General features: G+C 36.6%; 1 protein-coding gene across 1 annotated transcript in view; it reads right to left on the reverse strand.

The window, feature by feature from the left end:
• The window catches only part of LOC115211777 (pleckstrin), a 114,312-nt gene that overhangs the window by 52,702 nt on the left and 45,776 nt on the right, over positions 1 to 15,834 (reverse strand). The window lies entirely within an intron of this gene.

A 15,834-nucleotide genomic window follows, 5' to 3' on the forward strand; every position in this document is an offset into this window, starting at 1 on the left:
TATTGTTGATATATGTGTATGTGTGTATCTTTTACTTTTTTCAGTCATTGGACTGCTATTATCCTGGATTACTACCTTAATCTATCAGTGTCTTTTGCTGAACTGCTAAATTGTTTTTTTGGCATATACATATGCAAATACAGCAGGAATAGAGGTGATGTTACACTGTGTGGTTAAATATCAAGTGAGACAAATGAGTTAACTGACCTGACAGCATCAATAAAAACAGTAAAAACAAGAGAGAGATAGACTTCGATGTGATGACTTGTGAATAGAAACATATCAATCAAGAGAACTGAGAAACTGTCAAGGTATAAAGACCTGACAAGACAGACATAAGTACAATGACACAAACCCTCCCCACCACCAGACATTCAATTCAGTGATGTCTAAAATATAGCACAGGGCTGACAGCTCTGTAGAGTATAGTTACATACAATTCTGTTCACTTCTAAATTTTCTATTACACATCACCATATGTCTATTCTCCATGCTAGCATGGGCCAGATGGAATATGTTGAGATTTTCTACTGCTGGATGCTCTTCCCATCACCAATCTTCACTTGCTGCCATATCCATAGCCAGACATACATGCTTTTCATGGATGAACATCTTTGCTTTTATGACAATAATACACATTTACAACCATTATGTGATATCTAGACAATGATACACATATTTAACCAGCTTCTTTCAGTTCCCATCTACCAAATCCACTCACAAGGCTTTGATTGATCCAGGGCTATATTAAAAGACAGCTTCATAAAGTGTTCTGCAGTGTTTGAAACCAAGACCACATGGTAGGGAAGTAAGCTTAACCACAGAGCCATGTCTAAACAAAAGTCTTGCACTGTAGCACCAGAACAGTCAAAACCTTGTGAGTGGAATTTTTTCTTCTTCTTGTCTCGAGAGAGCATTCACCCAGGGTGGGTTGAGCTGGCTTCATTCATTCTCAATGCAGCATCTCTCACAAACGCCAACCAGGCCTGGGCAATTTGAGGCTGACGACCGCGTGATCTCCAACCACTCCCTATTCCATCAGCGAATGCCGTAGACATGGGGGCCTAGGTTGGGTTCCAGATCAGCCTTGTGAGTGAAATTGGTAGACAGAAACTGAAAGAAGCCTGTCGTGTGTGTATATATGTACATGTCTGTCATCATCATCATTCAATGTCCATTGTCCATGCTAACATGGGTTGGATGGTTTGACATGGAACTGGCCAGTCAGGGAGCTGTCCTGTCTCCATTTGTCTGTTGTGGCATGGTTTCTACAGCAGTATTTTTTCAGTTTGACATCATCCCTACTGCTAACACTAAACTCTAATGTGAAAGTGACATTTGTTGCTCAAGCAGACTTATACAAACAATTAAACTTTGCCTGCAGAAAATTGACGAATGTCAAAAGAAATACAAAGGAACTGGAGACAAACATTGCAACTTGATACCACACCTCAAATTTTAGTTTCAAATACTAACTTAATAATTACAAAATCTTTTTACTAAATTCATTGCAGCATATTTCAATAGAAACATGGTAACAAAAAGAGTTTTAAAAATACATTAGCGTACAGAAAGACTTCCTATTATTTTTGTCAATTTTTCTGTGCTGACAATATAGCAGCCATCTATCACTCACTTTCTACAGCAGATCTGTTTTTACATTTGAAGGTGTATACAATCCAGCAACATACTATTCTGTTGAGGTTTTGGGTGACTGTTTTATGATTAATCATAACAACCATAGTTTTTCTTTTGTCCTCATTAGTTTCAGTCTGAATATGCAAGACAAATCAAAACAGACAGACACATATACACATTGAGAGAGATTGTCTTCTTTCCTAGGTTCACAGTTTCCCATCCCAACACAGAAAACTGAGGATTCTGTTAGGAAAATAAAGAAATATGAAAAGCACAAACAGGCACAGGAGTGGCTGTGTGGTAAATAGCTTGCTTACCAACCACATAGCTCCCGGTTCAGTCCCACTGTGTGGTACCTTGGGCAAGTGTCTTCTACTATAGCTTTGGGCCGACCAAAACTTTGTGAGTGGATTTGATAGACGGAAACTGAAAGAAGCCCATCGTATATATGTATAAGTATATATATGTGTCTGTGTTTGTCCCCGCTAACATCGCTTGACAACTGATGCTACTGTGTTTACGTCCCCGTAACTTAGCGGTTCAGCAAAAGAGACCAATAGAATAAGTACTAGGCTTACAAAGAATAAGTCCTGGAGTCGATTTCCTCAACTAAAGGCGGTGCTCCAGCATGGCCGCAGTCAAATGACAAACAAGTAAAAGAGTAAATATATTTAAGTAAACACTTAATATTAAACTCTTCAGTGGTTTAAATCACGAGGCCAGACTTTACAATGAGACCCAGTGGTAGTTATTCTATGAATCTCAATTAATCTACTCAAGAGATAACCCCATGGACTTGATATGGGTCATATAAGAAAGCACACCCAACTACAATATAAGAACATTTTCAAACCAAGTTCAATATGTGAAGATAAAAAGAAAAGAAAATCTTGAATAAATAAAACCACCGATCTACTCTAGCATTGATTTTAAAATGGAATATAAGTGATGGTAGTTAAAAGAGTGATAAGTCTAAAACAGTGCTAATCAACTTTTTTTTTTGTTCACTGTTCCTTCCTCAAAAATGTGAACCCCACCATGAATGGACAAAGTAAATAATCCTTTACTCTTTTACATGTTTCAGTCACTGAACTGCAACCATGCTGAGGCACCAGTTTGAAGGGTTTAGTCAATCAAGTTGATTCCAGTTTTTGTTTTTTTAAAGTCCATTTCTTATTATGGAAGTTTCTTTTGCCAAACTGTTAATTTACAGGCACATAAATGAACCAATACCAGTTGTCAAGTATGGGTTGGAGGAACAAATACACACACAGTTTCCACAAAACACACACACAGTGTCCACAAAACACACACACACAGTTTCCACAAAACACACACACACAGTTTCCACAAAACACACACACACAGTTTCCACAAAACACACACACACAGTTTCCACAAAACACACACACACAGTTTCCACAAAACACACACACAGTTTCCACAAAACACACACACACAATTTCCACAAAACACACACACACAGCTTCCACAAAACACACACACACAGTTTCCACAAAACACACACACAGTTTCCACAAAACATACACACACACAGTTTCCACAAAACATACACACACACAGTTTCCACAAAACATACACACACAGAGTTTCCAAAAAACACGCACACAGAGTTGCCATCTACCAAATTCCCTCAAAGCATCGGTCAGCCCAGAAAATTCAGCCAGCCTGCAGAGAAGAGATGTAAAACGATCATCATCATCATGATCATGACCACAACGACGACGATGTTGATGACAACTTAATTATCCTATGTTTACAAAAGTATAAAATGTTTGATTTACTTCATAATGAATTTTTTTTTTGCTAAGCAAAGAACAAAAAAACATTTATCTTGCATGATCTAATGATGTCAGGGAAAGGAAATAACAAAATATCAGATAAAAAAAATCAAAACAAACAAATTGTCACCAGAAAAAAAAAAAAGCAAAATCAAATGTTCCAGTTCTTATGTAAAAACAAATATTCATTAATGCTCTCTAACAAGAACAGATACACACACAACACAGAAAAGACTGCCTTACAATTTCCCTTGCTTTGTAGTTTGGCAATCTGACAAACTGTTTCAAATAATATATATAAATAACCATCATAATCATCATTACAACAACAATACTAAATAGATGTAGCTAAACTAATAACATCTAACTTATGTTAGATGCAACCATCAGTCAACATTCTACTCAATTCTTTAGCAGATTACTTTTCACTATAAGAACACCTACACAATCTTGTTTTTACTCATGGTGGTTGTTTATCATTCAGGCTTGAAAATTATCACTAGAAGTTGGCTGATGGGGCATTTCATTTGAAAACAGAAAAGTCTTAGTTCAAAATTCTAGTTCCACCCACTCAGTAATTGTTGGCAAAGAGAATAAAACTTCTGCAGTAAACAAATTACAGATTCATAGGATTTCTTGCCGTTGTATTTCTCTATCTATCTATTGCTTTCTTTTAATAATTCATTCTATTTTGGCACAAGGCTAGCAATTTTGAGAGGAGGTGGATGTCAGTTACATGACTCCAGTTTTCAACTCATATTTATTTCATTGACCTCTAAAGGATGAACAGAAAATTCAACCTCAACAGCATTTGAACTCCAAACAAAGCCAGAAGTACTACTCTGCATTTTATCCAATATGCTAACAATTCCGCCAGCTCACAACTCTAATAACAATAATCCTTCCTACTAAAAGCATAAGAATTGGAATTTTGTAGGAGGGACTAGTCAATTGCACTGACCCCAGCGTTCAACTAATACTTATGTTGTCAACCTTGAAGGGATGAAAAGCAAAGTTTCTTGAACAATATAGTGTAGTGGATGTGAGATAAATGTACATGGATAGCACAACACTAAGGCAGCCAACTCACCAACAAGATATCTGACACTTAAGCCCCAAAGCTAAGTAACCTGAAGTATGTGAAATTAAATTTACAGTCCAGAAACATGACAATATTTACAGGGAGGGATTCTAACACAAAGACCTATGGAGCTTGGAGTGCAATAACTTATTTCACTCAGACATTATGCTTCAGATCTATTCACAAGAACCACTTCCAAGTGAAAAACAGGAAGCAAACATACTACTGTAGAGTCACACTGGTGCTAACCCATCATGATATATTAGGCAACTATTACAAAAATTTCACGCTTTGATACAAACTTTTCTTACCTATTTCAACAATCCTCAACCATAACTCCCCGAACGCAAAACTCTCATAATTCCTAGCTAGTGGTTCCCAGGAAGCTGCAGTTTCCTGGATCTGCTGTTGAATCAGCCTCCACTATTGACTCCACCTTCTTTCTAGCTGGCATTCAGATTACTCTGTCAAATATAATGCTTATTTATTCAAATTGTTCTCAATAATCATGTATTATCTTGTAGTGAAAGAAAGAAGGTAGAGTCAATAGTGGAGGCTGATTCAACAGCAGATCCAGGAAACTGCAGCTTCCTGGGAACCACTAGCTGGCATTCAGATTACTCTGTCAAATATAATGCTTATTTGCTCAAATTGTTCTCAATAATCATGTATTATCTTGTAGTTTCAAGACTTTGATGATATGACTACATATTTTTAGAATGATATTGTAGAGTAGGTGTGAGAGATGGGATCTGGCTGATTTGAGTGTAAAACAGGTAGAATATTTGCATTGGAAATGGTCAGTTTAAATGCTAAAAGGTTAAACATTTTGGAAACCTCACAAAAAAGACAAAACAAAAAAAAAATGAATAAATACATTTGGACAAGTTGACTCATCCAACACTATCAAACGAAAACAAATACTTCTTATAACATTAATAACAATAGTTTTGCATGCACTGCTCAACAGAAGCAGGTGATCGATAAAGGCTCGCTCACAGAAAAAAAGAAATGGGATATATTATAAGGAGTACATTCAGAAATAGCAGGGAAGAAAATAATGTGCCTGTTTGGGAGAGAGTGCATGGAAGTATAAGGTGAGAAGCAAGGTGAGTTTGGTGCACAACACACCTGTCCACAGACTGGTTGCTATTAGGATGATGGAATACAATAGCACAATCACAGATATAAGTAGTTTTGTTGACTATTGACTTTATAAGCCAATATGGGCAGAGAAGGCTCATGAAATAGCATGGCAAAAAAGTGGGGATCTGTATGATCATAACAAAGGAAGAACACAATGCTATCCCAGAAATGTGTATCATTGTGATTGTAATTGAACAGGTGGTCAGAGAAGAATGCCTAATTAGTGTGTGTGTGTGGCTAAAAGCCACCTAAAGGCTTTCTTTTCAGAGGAACTGGGAAATCAGGGGAAGAAAGGTGGAGTCAATAGTGAAGGCTGATTCAACAGCAGGTCCAGGAAACTGCAGCTTCCTGGGAACCACAAGCTGCAGTGCCAAGGATAAAAGGAAAAAAAAAATTACCTTATCTTAGATGTCAGGAGCTGACAATCAGGAGACTGAAGGATCTCCTTCAAACAATACCACACCATCATTTAGCAATGATGGGGAAAACTGAGGAGTGGATGGGGTGGAAAATAATAGAGACACTGAGGATAAAGAGAAAATAAACCTACATTGAAGGCATGTAAAACACAGTTCATTGAACAGCCAACAAAGGATTAATGAATGTATTGAATGAACTAACAACAGAAATAGGAAACAATGCAATGATTGAGAATCGAATAAGCTCCAAATTTGTAGAACATTCTGAGCTCAAATTCCGCCAAGGCTGACTTCACCTTTCATCCTTTCAGGGTCAATAAAATAAGAACCAGTTGAAGACTGGGGTCCATGTAATTGACTCATCCCCTCCCCCAAAATTGCTACCCTTGTGTCAAAGTTTGAAACCATTATTATTACCATGAGCTGGCAGAATCACTAGCATGCCAGATGATATGCTTAGTTGTATTTCATCTGTTTTTACATTCTGAAATCAAAATCTGCTGAGGTGGACTTGGCTTTTCATCCTTTTGGAATCAATAGAATAAGAACCAGTTGTACACTGGGGTTGATATAATTGACTAGTCTCCTCACCAAAAATTTCAGGCCTCATGCCTATTGTAGAAAGGATTATTATTATTATTATAAAAGAGAACGGACAGCTATCACATGAAAAGTTGGATTTTACCACAATTTATCTAATGAAGGAAAAGACTTATTTTTCTTTATTTTATAAATCAAGAAATTCTGGAACTTTTGGACATTTACCCTTTTACCTGGGATAGAAGAAAGTACTGTCTTTTGGATGGATATACTTATTTTTTATTCTTTATTTATTCTTATTTTTGTTTCAGTCATTTGACTGTACCCATGCTGGAGCACCATCTTTAGTTGAACAAATTGACCCCAGGACTTAGTCTTTGTAAGCCTAGTACTTATTCTAACAGTCTCTTTTGTCAGTTGTCGGAGGACAAACATATACAAACACACACACACACACACACATACATACAATGGGCTTCTTTCAGTTTCCATCTATCAAATTCACTCACAAGGCCTTGGTCAGCCCAAGGCTATAATAGAAGACACTTGACCAAGGTGCCACGCAGTGGGACTGAACTCAGAACCATATGGTTGGTAAGCAAGCTACTTACCACACAGCCACTCCTGCACCTATTTATTTATTTTTTTAGAAATTGCTGTGTATTAATTGTTTAAGATGGTTTCTTCTGGGGTAGCAGTAAGAGGTGCTAGTTATAAGTGTGAAACAAACAAATGATACACTTAGAAGAATTTTAATAAAAAATCTTTTAAATAACAAAGTTTGAAAAAACAAAACAATTATAAATAGAGATAATAATTTGAAACATACACAGAAAAAATAAAGTCACTTCCACAAAAACTTTTACAAACAGACTCACTCACACACCATGAGGTACATAAGTGTTAAAAACAGAAAGAAAACCATTTTGCTAGTATTACAAGTGGCAGAGAGAAAATTGAACACAAGCCAACTCCCAAACACAAAAAGTATAGGATAGGTAAGTTACAGGGGATAAAGTGCTCTTGCTTGGGGAAATTAATATCCAAGGAGAGAGAGCAGTATAACTCTGTGTAGCTCAAAACTGAGGCTTCTATATGTCCACAAAAGAACAGTTGAAAGAGACCCAGACTTGTATGCTTTCTTGAGTGATAGAACAACATACAGGCCATGTGCATGGTTCTCAAGACAAAGGAAGAAACAAGATGACAAGAAGAGAATTAAAGTATTGATGATGATGATGTAATTGTATTCATGAAAATATTATATTTGTATATATTCATCTAGAAGGTAATGAATATGAAGGCACATGGCTCAGTGGTTAGAGCGTCGAGCTTACGATCGCGAGGTTGTGAGTTCGAATCCAGAACCGGGCTGTGTGTTGTGTTCTTGAGCAAGACACTTTATTTCACATTTCTCCAGTTCACTCAGCTATAGAAATGAGTTGCGATGTCACTGGTGCCAAGCTGTATCGGCCTTTGCCTTTCCCTTGGATAACACTGGTGGCATGAAGAGGGGAGACCGGTATGCATAGGCGACTGCTGGTCTTCCACAAACAACCTTGCCTAGACTTGTGCCTCGGAGACTAACTTTCTAGGTGCAATCCCTTGGTCAGTCATGACCGAAGAGGGTCTCAGTATTTAGAAGGTGAGCTAGCAGAACCGTTAACATATAGGACAAAATGCTTAGCAGCATTTCTTCTAACACTTTCTGAGTTCAAATCCCGTGGTCAACTTTGTCTTTTGTCCCTTTAGGGTTGATAAAACATAATATCAGTCAAGTGCTAGGGTTGATATAATCGACTTGTCTGTCTCCCCACCACTCAAATTACCGGCCTTGATCGCTGCTACAGACCAGTATCCCATTTCAGAGTGCTGGTCCATTGCAGGGGTCCACTGATAACTTACATGCCATGGAAACTGAGTAACCAATCTTCAAGTATTCAAGACAAAAATATATATATAACAAATTCAAATGGACCCATACAAACATGGGAAAGGGGTCATTAAAACAATGACGATGATGATATATTTGCATGAATTCATTTGTTTGTGTTTATCTCACAATTTCTAATATAGTGTATCATATATTACACAATATGTCTATTTTAATATAATGTATAATATTTTTACTTCACCCCTCACTCTAAAAAAAAAAAAGAAAAATGTAAATATCCTCACATGCCTTCTAACTCCATTGCAACATATTAAATGAAAAGGCTCCGGTGGCAAATAAAACAAACAGATTATTATTATTATTGATATTATTAATATTATTATTATTATTATAACAAATAGTTGTAGTAATATCAGTTAGCAGTAGTAATATCAATGTCACAATCTATGAATTCTCCTGCACTACATTCCTGGCAATAACATTAATTCCTCTTTAGCAATTCCATTAAAATGTAACTATGGCTGGAATGTGAAAATATTGTAAGCAAGGTGTCAGATGCCTCAATATGTAAACTTGACCATCCAATTATTTTGGCAGAATCAATAGAACTTTAAACAAAACATTTTGTGGTATTTTGGTTACATTCTTTATAAACCAATTTCAAATCTCACCCACACACACGAGAGTCTGTAAGCAATGAAATTTAACCTTTTTGATACCAACCTGCCCGCCTGAGACCGCCCTTAGTCTTATGATATAAACTTATTTTAATGAAATTTAAATTAAAACCTTCCATCAAAATTTCATGTCATGTTCCAAATACCAGCTTAACAATAACAAACTTATTGTCAAAATTCTGTGTAACTTGGCAAAATTCATTGAAATAAAAGTAGTGTATTTCAACAGAAATTTGGTAACAAAGAGGTTAAGAACTAGTCAACAAAATAAGTAGGGCAGGCTGATGTAAATTGACTGTGCATTTGATTACCAGTGCCCTAATATGGCCACATTCCCAGGGCTGTAACCAGTAAAAGAAAAATATACCTAGACCTATCCTATCAAATAAGTGCCAATAGCCAGCGTTAACTACTTGACCAAAAGGGCACCCTGTCGCAACCCACAGCTAGACAGCAAAGTAAGGTAAGACTCCAACTAGCAGAAATAAGCCAGCAATGGCATGCTGAGGTGTTCATCCAGCAGTAGATAGTCAACAGCTGAAGGGAATGGATTTTCCTTTTTAAAAATACAGCGGGGTACAACGAGGGAATTTTAACTTGGTGTAGCTATGTAAGGAGCTTGCTTCCCAACCACAAGATTTGGGGTTCAGTCCCACTGCAGGGCAGCTTGAGCAAGTGTCTTCTTCTATAGCCTCAGGTTGATCCAAGCCTTGTGAATGGATTTGGAAGATGAAAACCGAAAGAAGCTCGTATATATATATATATATATATATATATATATATATATGTATACATATATCTGTGTATGTATCTTTGTGTCTGTGTTTCTCCTCCCACCACTGCTTCACAACCAGTGTTGGTGTGTTTATGTCCCTATAACTCAGCAGTTCAGCAAAAGAGACTGATAGAATAAGTAACAAGCTATTAAAAAGCAAGTTCCAAGGTCGATACATTCAGCTAAAAATTCTTCAAGGCGGTGTCCCTGCATGGCCGCAGTCTAATGACTGAAATAAGTAAAAGATAAAAGATTATATATCTAGCAGGTCATGGGAAAACAAAAATATAACTTAGGCAGCTGATCAAGTGGTCGAGATTTGAGCACTTGATCAACTCTATTACTACAGTCCTTTGGCATTTAAACTGGTCCAAATATTTTTATGTTTGTTCCTTCTCAAGCCATGCCTGGCTCATAAGGGCCGGTTTCCCGGTTTCCTTGGCGTATAGGTTCCCCACCTGGACGGGACGCCGGTCCATCGCAGGTGAGCTGCAAGATGCAGGAAGAAAGAATGGGAAAAATTGGTGGCAAAAGAGTCAGCAGAAGTTCGCCATTACCTTCTGCCAAAGCTGCGTGGAGCTTAGGTGTTTTGCTCATAAACACACACATCATCCGGTCTGACATTTGAACCTGCAATCCCCCAACTGCGAGTTCGCTGCTCTACCCACTAGGCCATGTGCCTCCACTGGTCCAAATATTCTACTTATTTTATGTTCAAACTGGCCAGATCTGGCTTCTCACACCTACCCAACAATGGTATCCTAAAGATAAACAAGCACAACATCGAAATCTCAAAGTTATGGGACAGTGCATGATTAATTGAAAGCAATGTGAATAAAGAAGCATTACATTTGACAGAATAATCTGGATGAGAAGAATTTTAAAAAGTGTGAAATTGTGCTTGTCACAGCCTGAAAGGCAGACAACAGGTTGCATGTTAATTTAGTGTATGTTAATTCTCAACAATAAAAACAATCGTTTCATCACCAGCCAGCCAAACCCTGCCCCACCCCAAAGCACTAAAATAGATGGTGGGGACAAAGCAGTAATCCAAACAATAACAACAAATGTTTTCTGAGATTTGGGCAATTTGCAACAATTTTCACAGAAGAGAAGCAAAATCAATTGATTTGAACACCAACATATTAGGTACTTATTGAGATGCTTAAACAGGTAAAAAGACAAAATTGACACAAGTGAGATTCAAACACAGAACTGAAGGAAGAAACACCAATGCAACTGTAAACAAAGGGTTAAAATGTTTCTGATAGAAAATAAAGTTATCACTAGTACTAGAGATTGAAACTGCTATCTATGGAACTATGAGTGTGAATGAAATTAAGCTAATCCTTTAAGTTGGAGCCCAGGGAAGTCAGTTTTCTTAAGAATCAATTAAGTGAAAGACAATCTCGCTTTGGTTATTGACGGTAACTATAAGAGAATACAAGTTAGCATCTATTGGTGATTGGAGAATCAAGGGCAAGCAGGAATAAGTTTACTGAGATACAAAATAAAGAAAAGAAAGAAATTAAACAGCTTGGCCCTAGGATAGAAAGTACTTGACTACAACTATCAAAATATTACATTAAGAGAAACTCTCTCTTGGATAAGAAGTCAGTTTATCGATGTTAACACAACCAAATGACCTGGTATATATTCAAACCATCAGCAAAGTGAATTCAGGTTGGAATGAGATGATGAAAATAGCTGTCTGGATGCTGACAATAGGGCAAAACTAACTGGACATTCAGTTTGTTTTGCCAACATAACTTTTTAGCACTGGAGGCAAACAAGCATGCATGCACAGAGGGAGAGAGAGACAATACAATTTATTAATTCAGTATGATTGACAAGTACTTTTCCTCTCTTTAAGCACAAAGGGAAATATGTTCTCACACATAAACAAGGAAAGAGGGAACAGGGAGAGGGAAAAGAGAAGGGAGGGAAATAACTAGAGAAATTAAAATGTCTGTCAAATAAGCATTGAGTCAGCTCTACCAAATAGCTGGTGCTGAAACAAGCCATGCTAAAAGTATCATACCCAAAACATCTCATACCCAACTGAGGCAATGTAGAATTAAGAGTAAGGTGAAGAGCTGTGCACTCAGAAACCACAATTCGTAAAAAGGAAAAAAAAAAAAAAGAGTAAAGAAAAAATAAAAATGAAAAACAAAAGACATGGTTATGGCTGTAGTTCAGGTGTTTAATGGATGTTGCAAATAGCAGTGATCATGAAACTATTAAATATAACTTCCTCAATCAAGAAAAACCAAGCACCAATATAGATTTAAATGCTGCGCAATACAGTTTAGTAGAGGTTGAAGAATTCGGGCAATTGGTCTCATTTATTCAGCAACACACTATCATTACAGATTTACAATCAACTAACCTTTTTCCTTCTTTTACCATGTATCATCACCATCACCATCATCTATGTTGTGTGTGTGGGGGGGGGGCTGTGAAACAACCAGTTGCATGACTTGGCAGCAGTAGCCTGTGCCATTCATTAAAAACACAACAAACCTCTCTCTACCCCCAGCTGAGAAATATCATTAGGTTAGAAATGTAATTGCTCACTTCAACTAGAAACAGGAGACTAGAGTAAAATAGATTAATCTCCATCTCCCTTCCACCCTTAGAGAGAGAGGGAGAGAGAGAGAGTCCATGTGTGTGTTTTGGTGATGGCTCATCAGTAAAAAAAAAATAGCAATGGTGAGTAAATAATTACTATGAAGTCCTGCCTAGCTGCCACTTGAGATTCTCTCTCAGTTTTGGTTCATATGGTGATTGTTATTGTTGTATACACCTATAGAGTATATATACCTATAGAGTTTATCTAAAGAAATATTTCTATATTGTATTTCTTTCTCTATCTAGCCAGCTAGTGGTAATGTGACAGAGAGGAAGGGGGTAGATGGAAAGACAAAGAGGGAAGGAGGGAGAACTAAAGATAGAGAAACAAGAGGTAAATAACATCAGCCTAACATACTGACCAACATTACTAACCACATATTTATAACAATCAATCACTACTTCCACAAGTGTTTGGAAGTACAAAGAGAAAAGAACAAGTACTCAATATATGTAGGGTTCATTTATTTGAAGCTGGGACCTCAATCCATTTCTAGCCAAAGATTCCTCTGTTTTTATAACATTATTCAAAGGAAATGGTAGAAAATTACAAACATATAGGCACAGGCATGGCTGTGAGGTAAAGAAGCTTGTTTTGCAACCAAGTGGTTTTCGGTTCAATCACACTGTACAGTACCGTAGGCAGATATCTGCTACTGTGGCCCCAGAATGACCAGCGCTTTGTGGGTGGATATGGAAGATGAAGATGGAAAGACACTCATCATATATGTGTGTGTGTGTGCTTATGTCTCCTACTGACATCACATGATAGTTGTAAACGAACATCACTGTCAGACAAGCAGTGTCATCAGTTTCAATATTCTATGAGAACATATCTGTTCATTGGGAAATATTACTTTACTTGGAAACAAGATGAGCAATGACTTCCAGTCATAGAAAATCCAACTCAAAGTGACTCATGCAAGCATAGAAAAGTGGATGTTAAATGATGATTATATTGTTGAAACATCATTTTACAACCAGATGCTCCTCGTCACAGCCCTCACCTGTCTTCCATGTAAAAGATATCTTATTCCATACATCTTTGAAGGCACAAAGTGAGCATAGTTGTTGATGACAAAAGTGACATTATCATCATTCATAGCAAGTCACATAGCACAAATATAAACACACAGAAAATGAGCCCCATCTTTTCTGTCCATCATATTTACTCACAAGGTTTTGGTCAGCATGAATTTAGGTCAAATGCTGGGATTTCATTGGTTAAAATTCGAAGAATTAAACTACGTAAAAGTTACAAAATACAAATTTCTCAAAAAAACTAGTTAAAATTAATGTTTTCTTTTGACACATTCTACCAGTATACGAAGTTTCAAATTATTTAGTTAAGTACAAATTCTGTCCATCTTTTAGAAAAGATCCAACAAGATTCTTATGTAAACCTTGATTATCAATCAGCTACATATTTTGGTAGCTGATAGATAAAAGAAAAAGAAAACCATCAACCTGTCATACCAGGACAAACCACAAACTCATACTGGATCTATAGGTACTAAAGGAGAAAAAGAAAAAGTTCATTTAGTTACGTCTTACATGGTTAACCAGTTGGTAAATGGCTGTGACAATATGCCACACACAAAACATCTAAAGATGATGTACCTATAGTAAACCTGTAATAGTTACAACTACAATTCCAGTCCTCCACATCATTCCAGGTCTATAATTTTTTTAAGGTAATTTGTAATCTCCTGGAATAATATTAAACCAAACACAGTTAAAGGCTGATCCCATAACCCCATACAAATGAGAAGCTATGTAGATAGATTTAGATTGTCTTAGTCATTCACTCAAACTAGTGGTCAGTTAGCTTTGTATTTACAAACATCTTAACTATATGAACAAATCCAATATTTTTAAAGTCTATTAAGGTATGTAACAAACTGATACCCATTGAGACCAGAGGGGAGACACAGACAGACTGGCAGGTAAGAAGACAAAGAATCTTATGTCAGATATCAGTTGAATGTGACTCAAAATAGAGACATCTGTGTAAATGAAACAGAGAGGAAATAGATTTTATAGAAGACAAACAGTAGAGGAGAAAAGAAATAGTGGAGGAAGGAGGTGCTGATAAAGATGGGAAAAGATGAGTAAATGTAGAGCAGGGAAATAACATAGCACAAACTGTCTACATTTAAATATTTAATAATGAAGTATTTAATTTGGTAACAAGGATAGCTAAAAATACATTTTAAACGAGCTAAAACAATTTAGCAGTGACTTTGAAGACAGGCACATCATTTAGACATTAGCTGTAAATACAGCAGCGATATCAGTCATAAAAACCATCAGATAAAATAATTCAGACACCAAAATAAGACAGAACCAAGGCCAAAATATCCAGTAATATACTAAACATTGATAAAAATACACACAGAAAAGTGCAGACATCATTATCATCATCATCATCATAAACAACAACTTAAATATTGCCTAAAATACATGATAAACAGCTTCATTTTAGATTAAAACAGTTTAGAAACTCTAAACACTGAAGACAGGATCCAGAGTGAAATATTTTGAAAATATTTGGTTGTTAAAGAAGAAATACAGCAATAAGTTGGTAGCGTGCAATTTTTGAATTATAGGAAATATTGTGATGAGGCAAAGTGACTGAGCTAAGTAGATTGGGGGAACATGAAATAGAGTGACTTAGGGAGACGACATGCTGCCTGGTCCAGGAATTGAATCCATGGCACTATGATGTACTCTTTTCACTATTACCCTCTCGCAACTATTAACCTGTTCCTCTCTTTATACTATACTCTCTCTTATCACCCTACTGTGAGAATCATTACATCATCTCATGTATTCTCCTTTAGTTATAGGGACTCTTTTGGGCCTTAAGTCTTGTAAATTGCGAGTTGGTGCCACGAAAAAAACCTCCCAGTACATGCTGTAAAGTATTTGGTGTGGGGAAGGGCATTTAGCCATAGAAATGATGCTAGAAAATAAGTGACAAGGTGTCTATGTCTGCTCACAACCACTGTCACCAAAAAAAAAAACATGGTACAAGCTCATAATTGCAAATGATGGCTAAATTTTGTGTCAATGTTAGAAAAAGATATCAGAACTCACTAATGAAGTCATAATACTGGATTACAACTTATCCAACTGATCCTCTTAAAAAACTAGAATAATAGTTCTTTCCATTCCAAGTTTAAATCCTACCAAAATCAACTTTACTTTTCATCCTCCTAAATAAAGTAC

Source organism: Octopus sinensis, linkage group LG5 (genome assembly GCF_006345805.1).
Source record: "Octopus sinensis linkage group LG5, ASM634580v1, whole genome shotgun sequence".
NCBI classification, from domain to species: domain Eukaryota; kingdom Metazoa; phylum Mollusca; class Cephalopoda; order Octopoda; family Octopodidae; genus Octopus; species Octopus sinensis.